The sequence below is a fragment of the Lontra canadensis genome, unplaced genomic scaffold (assembly GCF_010015895.1).
Source record: "Lontra canadensis isolate GAN:19392208 unplaced genomic scaffold, GSC_riverotter_1.0 scaffold91, whole genome shotgun sequence".
In the NCBI taxonomy this organism is placed as follows: Eukaryota; Metazoa; Chordata; class Mammalia; order Carnivora; family Mustelidae; genus Lontra; species Lontra canadensis.
Genome location: NW_022631085.1, coordinates 5,527,152 through 5,540,413, shown reverse-complemented (window position 1 = coordinate 5,540,413; position 13,262 = coordinate 5,527,152).

The window sequence follows — 13,262 nt, the reverse complement described above, 5'->3', positions numbered from 1 at the left end:
GGACAGAGCAGTGGGCTGGGGTAACAGGAAGGCTGGGCAGCTGATGCATGGCTCTCGTGTGTAGGCAGATCTCTGCCACAGCAGCCAGGCGTCGGGCAGGTCAGGCCTGGCCCTCCTCAGAGCGAGCGCAGAGCCCACGGGGTGAAAGTTCCATCCCACAGGACGTCCCATCTCGCTGGCCAGAGCTGGGTCCCATGCCCATGCCTAATCCAGTCACCGATGTGATCTAGAAGGCTCTACAAGATCTGGGGGCTGCCACCCTGGCCAGCCTCGGCAGATGCCACCGTCCCCACACCGGCTCCTTGAATGACATGGTTCCCTCTGGGTCTCCCCTGTGAATACCAATGGGCCTTCCTACCTCGGTTAGGTTTTTTAAAGACTTTGCTGAACGTCTCTGCCTTATTTTCCTCCTCAGCAAAATGCATTCATATATTATCTTTCACATGTCTGTGGGGAGCCTGCTCGGCTGGGCGGTTCTTTGACTGGTCTCACTTGGGGTGATATGAGGCTGCTACCAGGTGGTGGCTGGGGTGGCAGCTGGGATCAAGATGGCGTCGCTCCTATGGCTGGTGCCCTGGAGGGGCAGCAGGAAGGCGGGGCCTCACGGAGTTTCCTCACAGGACTTGGGTTTCTTTACATGGCAGCTGGATCCCAAACTCATAAAAGTGGAAGATGCCAGGTCTTCTGAAGCCTTTTGGGTTCAGAACTAGCATGACGTCAGTCCTTCCCTGATTCACTTGGTTAAAAGGAGTCCCAGGGCCACCCCAAAGTCAAGGGGAGGGGCTCTCTGCGGGTCCTGAACACTGAGCAGCCTGGGTCACCGAGAGCTATCTTTGAAGACTAGCTACTGAATCATTTTTACAGGCTCCCTAATCAGCAGCTTCCAGAGCGGATAAAAAAAAACACAATCCCTTAAATTCACTGGCATCATAAGACACACACAGCCAAATGAGTAAGTCTGCTAAACGCACATTTCTTTTAAACCTAGACAATGCTCCGTTCCCACTAAGCCCATTTTATATAGGAAGACAGCTAAAATAATAACCTTTTCTTTACAAGGGCTCAACATCTAAAATCTTATTCAAAGAACTGGTTTCTCTCTCTCTTTTTGGGGGGGAGGGGTGTGGTGGTGCGGGAGATCTCGAGGCCTAGCAGGGACAGTGGAAGAGCACTGGAACAGGAGTCTGGAGTTGCGGACTCTAATCCCAGTTTGGCAACTAAGTAGCTGAAGCTTTAGGAAACCTCTTCCCATCCGGGCACAAGCCGTCCCTCTAGGAAAGCGAGAAGGGTAGGACTATGTAAGGGGTGGAAATAGGTTTCCTTTACGACAGCTGTCCCCACGGTAGGGGGCGTGTCCTGCCACAGGGGCAGGAAATATTCTCTCGTCCCACATCTCATGATCTTAGGTGGCACTCACGTGTGACATGACATAACCACCTCACTTACCGAGATAAGTGACTGTTTACCACTTCTTCCGCTCACACCCGGGTGTGGCGCGTCGCTAACCCCGGACACGTGGTCAACCCCGGACACGTGGTGGGGTCGTCAGGATCGGGAAGACTAGTGATAGTAACAACTCCAGAATCTTCCTGTCTTGCGTCCGGGTGGCCCCCAGACGTGAGGAGAAGCTCGGCATCACTCATCACCAGGGAAATGCACGTCAAAACCACCGATTGGAACGGCTAAAAGCCAACAACTTGGGAAACAACAGGGGTTGGCGAGGATGCGGGGAAAGGGGAGCCCTCGTGCACTGTGGGTGGGAATGCCGACCGATGCAGCCACTCTGGAGAACAGTATGGAGGTGCCTCAAGATGTTAATAATAGAACTACCTTAAGACCTAGCAACCAGACTACTGGGTATTTGCCCCCCCCAAATATGAAAACTCTCATTCAAAGGGATACATGCGCCCCTATGTTTCTAACAGCATTGCTTACAATAGCCAAGACACGGAAGCAGCCCAAGCGTCATGGCTAGATGAATGGGTAAAGAAGAGGTGGCGTATATATACAATGGAATATTAGTCATAAAAAATGATGCAATCTTGACATTTGCAACAACAGGGATGGAGCTAGAGGGTATAACGCTAAGCGAAATAAGTCAGAGAAAGGCAAACACCATATGATCTCACTCATATGTGGAATATTAGAGACAAAACAAATGAGCCAAGGAAAAGGGGAGAGAAATACGCGAAAGAGACTCTGAAGTGTAGAGAACACACTGATGGTCACCAGAGGGGAGGGGTGTGGGGGATGGGGGAAAGGGGTGATGGGATGAAGGGGGAGTGCACCTGTTGTCCATGAGGACTGGGTAGATCGTCAGCAAGGGATGAGTCCCGTATTGTACACCTGGCACTAATGTTACACTGTATGTTAACGGTACTGGAATTTAAATGAACACTTAGTAAAAAAGAGAAAGAAGAGAAAAAAAATCTTATTGTCTTAACTCAATACGGGCTTGTTTCTTGCTTCTTCTTTGTTCCACCCAGTCATTCAGGCCCCCGACCTCCGTCCAGCCCACTGGCGCCATCAAACCCCAGGCCTCTTCCTTACACGCCTGCCCCAGAGGTATCTTACCGCAGCGGACAGGCAGAGGAAGAAGGACAGCACGAGGGGAGGAGGAGGGCTTGAGGGCTTCAGAGCTGCACGGAGAAATGCCATGGGTTGCTGCTTTTCACTTTCTATCGGCCCAAACTGCCACGGGACCTCCCCTACAAGCAAGAGGACTGGGAGGGAGGGCCTCACAGTGAACACTGATAACTGGTCAATCACTAGCAAGTCATTGCCATAGGCTGGTCTTTGGGGCCAGAACATTCTGGAAGCAACAGTATCTATGCACTGTGTAGTTACATTGTTTGGCTTTCAGAGTGGCTGTATCTACTGTTACCTCCTCTCTTATGGTAAGCCTTGCTGGCTTTCCATTTCAGTTGGTAATGCACAATTCCCATATTAAATATCTCTTTATTATGTATTTGAGAGAGAGCGCGAGAGCACGGGGTGGAGGGCAGAGGGGGAGGAGATGCAGACTCCCCGCTGAACGGAGAGCCCGACGTGGGGCTCAATCTCATGACCGGGGCTGAAACCAACAGTAGGTCACTTAACGGACTGCGCCACCCAGGCACTTGATTGCCCGACGTTTGGGAAACAGTGATCTAGAGAGTATTGTCCGGTGGAACTTTCCGCAGTGATTGAAAGGCTGTATTCTGTGCCGTCCAATAGGGTAGCCACCGGCCACGTGTTGCTACTGAGTGCCTGACATGTGGCTAATGTGAATGAGAACTGTATTTTAATTTAATTTTAAATTTTGCTACATAAGACAATGCAGACCTAGGGTGACAACCAAGATGGACAGTGAGGGCCTGGGGCATGTCTCCGGGGACAGTTCAGAGGGCAATAGTGGTGTGATTGATTACTGATGTCTGGTGTGGGTGTGATAGGACAGTGATGGTGGGTCATGGGTACGCTTGATTTTCCTAGAGGCTCTTTCTAGCTTTAACATTCCAGAATTACGTATTCTTCCCTAAACCTTCAGTAGAATTTAGTACCCACTAAATGATCTGCCTAACCCAGGATGTAATGGAAATATTTCTCTCCGGTCTCTGTGTTCCTTCTAAAACCTCCTACCACCTGCTCCTTTCCCGATAAATGTAGAGACTATTGATTAGAAGGATTAACTTGAAAGTACTCACCCATATCTACATGCCCTGAAATTAATGATTTCAGGCTTCTGAGATGTGAGTCACCTTCTCTTTTTCTCAAGAAAAACATCGAAAAGCCACCTCTTCAGAGGCAAGGGTTCATTACCGACGGAAAAGGGAAGGACCCCTTCGGCTTAATGGGCGGCTAAGAGTGGGATGCTGGAAATAACCTTTCACCATGTGACCGCAGAGGTGGGACAGGCTGTCAACAGGCCTGTGGTTGTCTTGGAGAGGAATCCACAGGTTCTGCTGCGGGGGAAGGGGGCTGTGGAGCAGAAGCCGAGGGTCAGGAAGACTGGCAGCTTTCCTAGAGCCCTCCCCAACATCCCCCGGCCTGGAGGCATGGGGCACGGGTCTGACCCTGGCTGGCATTTCAGACAGCTTTATAATTACACTATCTATTCTTCAACGTACCAGTAACCTTTTGATCTTGTTTGAACACTTGTGTGTTTTTGATGTGACTTTTATCTTAGCCTAATATTCTAATCATTTTCTTTCCCTTTCCTCTCTGGCTTTTTTTTTTTTTTTTAGATTTTTATTTTATTTATTTATTTGACAGACAGAGATCACAAGTAGGCAGAGAGAGAGGAAGAAGCAGGCTCCCTGGCGAGCAGAAAGCCCAACGCAGGGCTCGATCCCAGGACCCCGGGATCATGACCTGAGCTGAAGGCAGAGGCTTCAACTCACTGAGCCACCCCAGGTGCCCCTGGCTTTTTTTTTTTTTTTTAAGATTTTACTTACTTATTTTAGAAGGTGGTGGAGAGAGAGTGCATGAATGAGGGGTGGGGGAGAGGGAGAGAACCTCAAGCAGATTCTCAGGTGGAGCCTAATGGGGGGCTCGATCTCATGACCCCGAGATCATGACCTGAGTCGATACCAAGAGTCGGATGCTTAACCAACTGAGCCAACCAGGTGCGCCCTCTCTGGTCTCCTTTATCATTCAGACCACAACCCAGACCACAACTCACTTCTCCTGCCTTCTTCTTTTTCCTAGGATTGAATTACCTTGAACAAGCCCCATCACTTCCTGACCTGTTTCCTATTTGCAAAATAAAATATTTTTGATGGCGTCCCAAGAACTGGTGACATACAACTCTTGACCTGGCTCACCATGTTTCTGTCACCTGCTGCTGTCACTGCCTCAGTCCAAGCCCTCATCCTCTGCCAAAGTTAGGACTGTGGTCCCAACACACCAGAGGGGCGGCCCCATAGGCATTTGGGCTCCCCTCCAAAACGTTCTCCAACCTGAGCCAGAGTGATCTTCTCAACGTGTAAACTAGGAGGTGAGGAGGTCGCGAGGTTGGAGCCCTCATGAACGGGACTAGTGCCCTTATAAAGAGACAGGAGAAAGCTTGCTTCCTCTCTCCATTCTCTGCCATGAGAGACACCAGCAGACGTCTGACTGCCAACCAGGAAGGGGACCCTCACTGGATACCAGATCTGACAGCCCCTCAACCATGGACTTCCTGACCTCCGGAAACGTCAGAAATAAATCACTGTTTAAGTCCCCTAGCCTATGGTTCCAGCAGCTCAAGCTAAGCCAGTGAGCGAGCTGGTACAATTTCAGTGCAGCCAGTTCCCAGAGCTGTCCACGGCGGGAGAGCAGAGTGCGGACAACTCTGGACTTTGCGGTTTCGATACTTGCTCTGATATATGCCATCTGTAGACTCTGGACCCATTTTCATTGAAAGCCTGTTTCTGCCCCTGTACCCAGAGTACAAAACAATGCGTGCATGGCATTCTAGGGAAAATGAAGTAAGATCTGAATGTCAAGTTCAGAGGACAGAGCCTGCCGCTCCACACGTACCTACCGACGGCTGGTAAGTTTCTTCTTCTTTTTTTTTTTTAAGATTTTATTTATTCATTTGACAGTCAGAGATCACAAGTAGGCAGAGAGGCAGGCAGAGAGAGAGAGAGAGGGAGGCAGGCTCCCTGCTGAGCAGAGAGCCTGATGTGGGGCTCGATCCCAGGACCCGAGATCATGACCTGAGCTGAAGGCAGAGATTTAACCCACTGAGCCACCCAGGTGCCCCTGGCTGGTAAGTTTCTTAATTGGGGTAAAAGTGATTGTTGAATTCTATTATCTTTTTCCTAATATTTTTATTTTTAAAAATTTATTTATTTGAGAGACAGAGAGAGAGGGCATGAGTGAGAGCGAGGGGCAGAGGGACAGGGAGAAACAGGGGTTTCCCGGGGTCTCATAACCTGAGCCAAAGGCAGATGCTTAACCGACTGAGCCACCCACGCACCCCTTCGTAATATTTTTAAATGACAAATTTCAAATATAATAAAAGGTTGGAAACCTACCCACCACCTCGATTCTACCACTAACGTTTTGCTGTCTTTCCTATCACCCCGCTGCTCACCCGTCCATTCCTTTACCCATCCACTGACACATCTTATTTTTGTTACGTTTCAAAGTGAATTTCGGGCGTTACCTACTTCATATACTTGACCCCTAAATACTTCGGCATGCCTACCATTAACTCGAGTCCAATGTCTGTGTGCAGTCTTTACCTCTTGTGGTGTATGATCTACATACAGGGGAGTGCACAGATCTTTTTTTTTTTTTAAGATTTTATTTATTTGACAGAGAGAGAGATCACAAGTAGAGAAAGAGAGAGAGAGAGAGAGAGAGAAAAGGAGGCAGGCTCCCTGCCTAGCAGAGAGCCTGATGTGGGACTTGATCCCAGAACCCTGAGATCAGGACCTGAGCTGAAGGCAAAGGCTTAACCCACTGAGCCACCCAGGCAGCCCCGAGTGCACAGATCTTGATTGTACATTCCCTGAGCTCTGACAGATATACACACCTGTGTGATCTAAAGCCCTATCAAGACAGGGAACATCATTATCCACAGAAGATTCTCTCCTGCCCCAACCCAGTCAATTCCTGGCCCCACTCCCAGAGGCACTATTGTTGCAATATTATTCTGCCTTCTAGATTCGTTTTTGCCTGTTCTCCAATTCCATACCCATGGAATAATAAAGTGTATGCACAACACATACTCCTTTGTGCAAGGCTTATTCTCTTGATATAACGTTTTTGGATTCAAATCAATATATATATATATATATATTTTTTTTTTTTTTTAATCACAGCATATGTTGGTCAGCTTGGGCTGCCATAGAAAACACCTTGGAGTCAATGACTCAGACAACAAATTTAGTTCCTTAGAGTTCTGGAGGTTGGAAGTCCGAGATCAGGATGCCAGCGTGGTTGGTCTCCTGGTGAGGGCGCTCTTCTTACTGGTTCCCAGATGACTCGATCACCTACCAAAGGCCCCACCTCCGCATGCCGCCACCTTGCATGTTGGAGCTCCCAACATGTGAATGTGGGGGAGATACAGGCATTCAGTCCACAGCACAATGCTGAGGTTTTCCTTTTCGTACCTACACATCTCTTGAAACTCAACTGCCTGCCTAATCCATCCAGCCCTGCCCAATGTTATTGTGCTATCAAATAGCTTCTTATGAGCCAGGGCAACGGTTCAAAGCTGTAAATGGCGTAGATTTTGAGAAATATGAGTGCCTATTGTATTTGGCAGAGCAAAGGCCACCTGACCGGCAACCTTGTGGCGTAATTAAAGGACCTGCAGACTTTTATCTTTTTTTAGTGCTTGAGTAGGACGGGGAGGCTCTTCGGCAACTGTTGCATGACATGAGGGTTTTGGTCAAACATACAAGCCAGTGGACTTGACGTGACAGACATTCAGGGCCGGGATTCCATCTTACTTTTCCTCTGGTATAGCCTGGACCTGGACGTGGGCCTGGGAGAGTCGTGGGCCGTCAGTAAATATTCGCAGAATTAATTGAGCATCGCCAATGTGCATCCAGGAACCGCTGGCTCGTCCTCCCAGACAGGTTCATCCTGAAGTCCTGGTAACTCTCCTGTGAGTCTACATGGCCTTCTGACTGGTCAAGATTCGTTACTCCCTTGCAATGCTTGTAATCCCAGCCTTCAGCCTCCAGCTCTGGTTTATGGGAATAAGCTTCAGAGTTAGAATGCAGAAGGCAAAGGGAGTTGAGGTCTGCTTGTGGGATGGTATCTCAATCAGGTCTCTTTTGGTTTGTAAATGACAGGAAACAGACTTAAGCAAAGAAGGGAGCTGCTGGCTCATTTAACTGAGCAGCCAGGCACTGACTGGCCCCAGGCATCAGCTGGTTTCAGGCATAGCTGGACCCAGGAGCTCATTTTTGGTTTCTTCGGTCTTCTTTCTTGTTCTCTCTACCCGTCCCTGTGTTTCTCTGCTCTGGGCTCCTTTATGATGTTTCATTGCTGGTAGGTTCTGTTACAGGTGAAGCCTCCAGCGGAAAGAGCCTCTCCTCCCAGTAATTCCAGCAGGAGTCCTGGGATTATATCTCCGTGATCTGATCTGGGTCGTGCGGCCTTGTCTAGTGCCCTGGCACCAGAACCGTGGTGCTCCTGCTTCCACCATGGGCAAAGCTCAGGACTGGGACTAACCCCAACTGAACAACATAATCTAAAGTAGGGGAGAGGAGACCCCACCAAGTAAAATCAGACAGGTGCTAGTGGCAGGTGGGTGGTTCACTGGGCCATGAAGTCACCCTGGATGAAGGTCACACTTGGGGTGGACAAGAAAGCCTATTAATAAGGTCCCAGAGTTTTCCATAAAAGAGGGATGGGTCGCCAGAAGATTGGTAGATGATTTCACTGACAATGAACCATGAGGCAAGTATCTGGAACAGAGCGTGTGGCCAAGAATTTGTGCAATGAATGAGGGAAAGGCCATGTAGGAGCAGGGGGGTTGGAATGCAAAGTGGGTAACTGGGGGCACACTGGTCTCAGCTGTGGAAATTGGAGCCACTGGAACCGGAGGGGAGGGGACAGCGTAGGCTAAGAGGGAGCTGCAGGCAAAGCCAGGTCCTGCTTGGTCAGCTGTGGCCGAGGGGATGGGGGGGGTCTGAACCCCCAAAAGTGGTTGAAAATGTAGGCAGATTTATTTAAGAGAAACAGGAGCACCAGGGGCTTCGACAAAAAATATGGACAGGGAGAGGAGGTACAGAAAATAACGGCAGGGATGGGCTACGGAGGGGCAGGGGGCAAAGACAAGAGTCAAAAAGGCAACAACATTACAGCAATTAAGAAAACTTGGAATGTGCCTTTTGGTCCTCTGACGGTGCATGGCTTCTCTCTTACAGATTTCCTGGAGCTGGATAACATGCTTTGTTGCCAGACAGACATTTTCAGACTGTAATTAATTTTGTTAAAAATCTTTACTTCTCCAACACTCAGTGGAATCCTGCCACTGGGGAGATCAAATTATTCCCCTACTCTTTCTCCTTTTGAAACAAAAGCACATCGTGAAATTTATCAGAATCAATTATTATTTGTACCTGCTCTAATCCTTTAGGTACTGAACCGATTCGCTTTCTGCTGGGTTTGATTTCCTGACAATAAGTGGTGCCTGGGGGCATGATGATTGCACTAGCGGTTCAATCAGAATTTCTGCAGCTTGGCAAAATTCATCCCAACGCAAACAAACAGCCTCAGGGCCTGTGAAGAACCCAACAGCGGCCAAGAACTGCGAGGGGTCCAGGACAAAGGGGAGCAGAGCTGCGTTCCAAATTTCCAGATCCCTAGGATGTAGTGTTGTCACTTTCAGAAATGCCCATCTTGCACCAAAAGGGTGTTAGAATTATCAGCCCTGTTGGGAAGATGTTGCTAAACTGTCTGCACAACATCAGAAAGCTTGTTTCCTTGAACGATCATTAGAACATCTCCATGGGAGGGCTAGTTCGTAAAGATGCTCCCTATGAAACTGCTCCATCCACACAAACAAGCCAGACGGGGTACCGCGACCAGGAGGGCAGAGGCCGCCGCTAATTAGATGTGACATCAGCGTCCATACTAAGCTGGCCAATTATGTCAGGAGAAGTAAATAAAGCTAATGAAACTTTCTTTTTTTCTGTGCCAGAAGCTAGAGACTCCATAGGTGAGGTTGGCCCGGAAAGCCCTCTTCCGGAGATCTTGTAGGGAAGGACTTGATTGCTGAAATTCCTCGGAGACAGAAGAACGTGATCGAATAATTACACAGATAAACTGCATTCTGTTTGTTGGAGGAGGTGTAGTGTTGGGATGGAAGGAATTTGCCTTCCAGTCTGTGATTCTGAGAGGAACAAAGTGGGGGGCTCCACGTTGGATGGAGGACAGGCCGGGATCCTGGTTGGTAACGTGCTCGGCCCTGTGCTAATATGGGGGCTCCTGTGTTGCTTCCACGCCTTCCAGCCAAGGGGCTGGGGCCTGCCCCGTGCCAGAACCCGGCAGGCCCCTTTGAGGCTGGTACAGCATAGGGGTACCGGCCTCCAATCACATGGCTGGGGTTTGACTTAACTCTGCCACTCTCCAGCTGTGTGACCCTGGGCAAGTTCCTTAATGTCTCTGTGCTCCAGTCTCCTCCTCCATAAAACGGGGATAAAAGTACTTACCGTGGGCGGGGGCTGGGGGATGGGTGCTGTCGGCAGTATTCAGTGAGTTCATGCACGAGGAGTGGCCGGCGGTGGAGCTGATGTCCCCCCCAACCCCCCTGCCTCAGCTTCCTGCCCCCACCCGCACAGCTGACCAGAGGGCAGTTTCTTGTTTCCTTTTGAGGATGAACCCTAAAAACAGCGCCTGCTGCTCTGCTCCCCATCACACCTGCCTTCCTTTCCCCCTGCTCCCGCTGCCAGACTCACCACCTGTTGTAAGTATTGGCAACCCTGTTACCCCAGAAATTTGGGTATATAAATCTATTTTTCTTAAGATTTCATTTACGTTATTTGAGAGAGAGAGAGGGAGAGAGAGAGAAAGCACAAGCACGGGGAGGGAGAAGCAGGCTTCCCACTGCGCAGGGAGTCCGACATGGGGCTCGATCCCAGGATCCTGGGACCGTGACCTGAGCCGAAGGCAGACGCTTCACTGAGCAGGGGTGTTCGAGCCACCCAGGAGCTCCTATAAATCTATTTTTAAGGAGACAATCTGGGAGGCAAAACACGAGGGGTCGGGGCCGGTGGGCCCCTTGTGATGCGCTGCCAGGACCTGGGTGGGGGTGGCAGAGGGAAATCAAACATGTGGTGTTTGACGACGATCAGCATGTTGTCATCACCTACTGTGTACAGATTCTGCACCCACGTACGGTTTACCAATGCATTAAGGACTAATCTCCTTAGTACCCATTTTATAGATCAAGAAACTGAGTCCCCCAAAAAGGACATGACTTGCCCAAGGCCTCAGGGTTATTGGACAACTTTTCCTCCCTAGCCTGGAAGGGGCAGGACATTTTAGAAGCGGGGAGACGGGCCGGAGGCCGTGACGATGATTTGGGGACCTGAGTGGCAGCTGCGGCAGTACGGATGACATTTGCTGATGGCGTGCCTGGCCTTTGGCTAATAACTCCACACCCAGTTTCACTTAATCCTCACCCAGGTACCGCGGTTGTCCTCCTTTTACAGATAAGAGTGGGGGTGAGGCTTGCAGAGGTTAAAAACGCTGAAGTCAGCCCACCATCGGAGGCCCGGATGGGATCTGGGTCCGGAGTCTGCCTCAGGAGCCCCTGCTCTCACTCACCATGCCAAGGACCCGGGGGCACAACTAGCAGTTGTGAGAGAGTGGACATGGGGCCTGGGGCAGAAGGAAAGGTCAAGGCTTGCTTTCTGACTCAAGGCCGATGGCTGGGGAATGTTGCTACTTGCCAAGACAAGGAACAATAGAAGAGAAAGTGTTTGCTGAAGGAAGATGAATTTGATTTTGGAAAGGGCTCTGAGTTGCCTTGGGGACACTGTTTCGCTGTCCAGTTGGTTTGGGCAGTATACGGTTTGGAGGCTCAGGCCTTCCTCTCGTCTTACAGATGGTGGATGTAGGGATGGTCATCACAAAAAGTGATAATGGAGCTGGACTCTTGGTCCTGATGCTTTCCAAGGACAGAAGAGGCTGTCGGGGACGCAAGGAACATCAATATTGAAACTGTCCCGCTCACGTTGAAGGCTGCTTTCTGTTTATGGGTGCTTGGTACAGGGCGTGGTCCCTACTTAGCAAACGTCTTCGGGAGGGACGAATAGTTGGAGGGAAGGTTTGTGGTATGGAGGCTGCTGAGTGGAGTACGTAAACACATGCGTACAAGAGGCACCAGGTCCTGGGCCAGGTGGCAAGAACACAGTGTCTCGCTGGCCACTGTTCCTGTCCTCAGGAGCATGTGATCTTGTCTGACAAACACTGGCGATCAGGAAAGTACAGGACTACAAGGTAATTACAGTACAATTTCATTTAAATGGATTTTCAAAATCTGTGACAGCGAAAATAGGTGCTTAAGGGACACGGCGTTCCAGTTCGGTTGTTTTAAAAAAAGCAAATCCAGAGTCCTTCAAAGATGTTACATGAGATGAAATCATCTAATTTCTTCGGGAAAGCTGGAAAGAAGAGTTTCAAAACCCAGGGAGAGACGTGTCTATGGCACAGTCGTAAGCCACACCCTGCGCATGCTCTCCTTCGACGTCTAAAACCCACCCCATAATGGCCCAGCTGGAGGCTGGATGGCAACTGGTCCTCCTGAGAGGGTGGGTCTTGCCTGACAAGACGAAGGTGAACGGTGCATCAGTCCAGAAGAGTCTCACCCACTTCTCAGGGAAGCACACACAGGGAGCCCCTCTGAGATGTGCATCAGCGGGAGGCGGGATATGCCTGCTGGTGGGTCGTCCCATGGCCCCATCCACACTCTCAGCCTTATCACCCGTCCCGTCCTCTCCATTCTCTCATGGCCAAGGCTGTGCTCCCAAGCCTGTTTCTTTGCCCTTCCAATGTCCTTTTCCATGTCTACATCCGCCCTGTTCTCGCTTGAGACTACTTGACCCACACACCTTTCTCCACTTGCTCTCAGCCTACTCGCCTCCTGAGTTCTCTGAAAAGAGGAGTCTCTGCTGATTCCCGTTCCTTTCTCACTACTCATTTAGCAGCTTGTAAAGTGGCTTTCGTGTACCAGCGAGATGCTCTTTACAACTACCGGTGGGCCTGAACCCTCATCCTAGGGTCTTTTTTTGTGACTGCAGTGGGTGTGGGTTTGTATTGTTGGCATTTCTGGTTCTGGCATTATGGGACTTATGATGGGACAGTCTGTTGGGGGCCTCTGGGAGATAATTTCCTTTTGACAGAAAAAGTGACTCTGGAGGTAGAGACCCACTCCACCAGCCTTTTCTTCCCATCTTGGAACACACTTCCATGAAGACATGATGCTTGGAGCTGGGCTGCCATCTTGTCGGGAGGTAGGAATCACGGAGCTGTTGACACAGAGCTGACCCACTGAGCTTCTTGAACATCCCAGAACCACCAAAGTCAGGACTCAGGACCAATGTTGTGTAAGAAAAATAACCCCCTTAGTTATCAAGCCCCTTCTGATCTGATAGTGTTACCATCGGCTAGATGCGTTCCAACCAATGGAATGTGTGCTTTTACTGATGAGGAAACTGAGGTATCGGGAGGATAGCGAGTCTTTCGAGAGAACCCATGTCCACAGTAAAACCCGAGAGCCTGGATTCGAACCTCGGTCTGTCTTCAGAGGCACAGGAGCTCTGGAGACA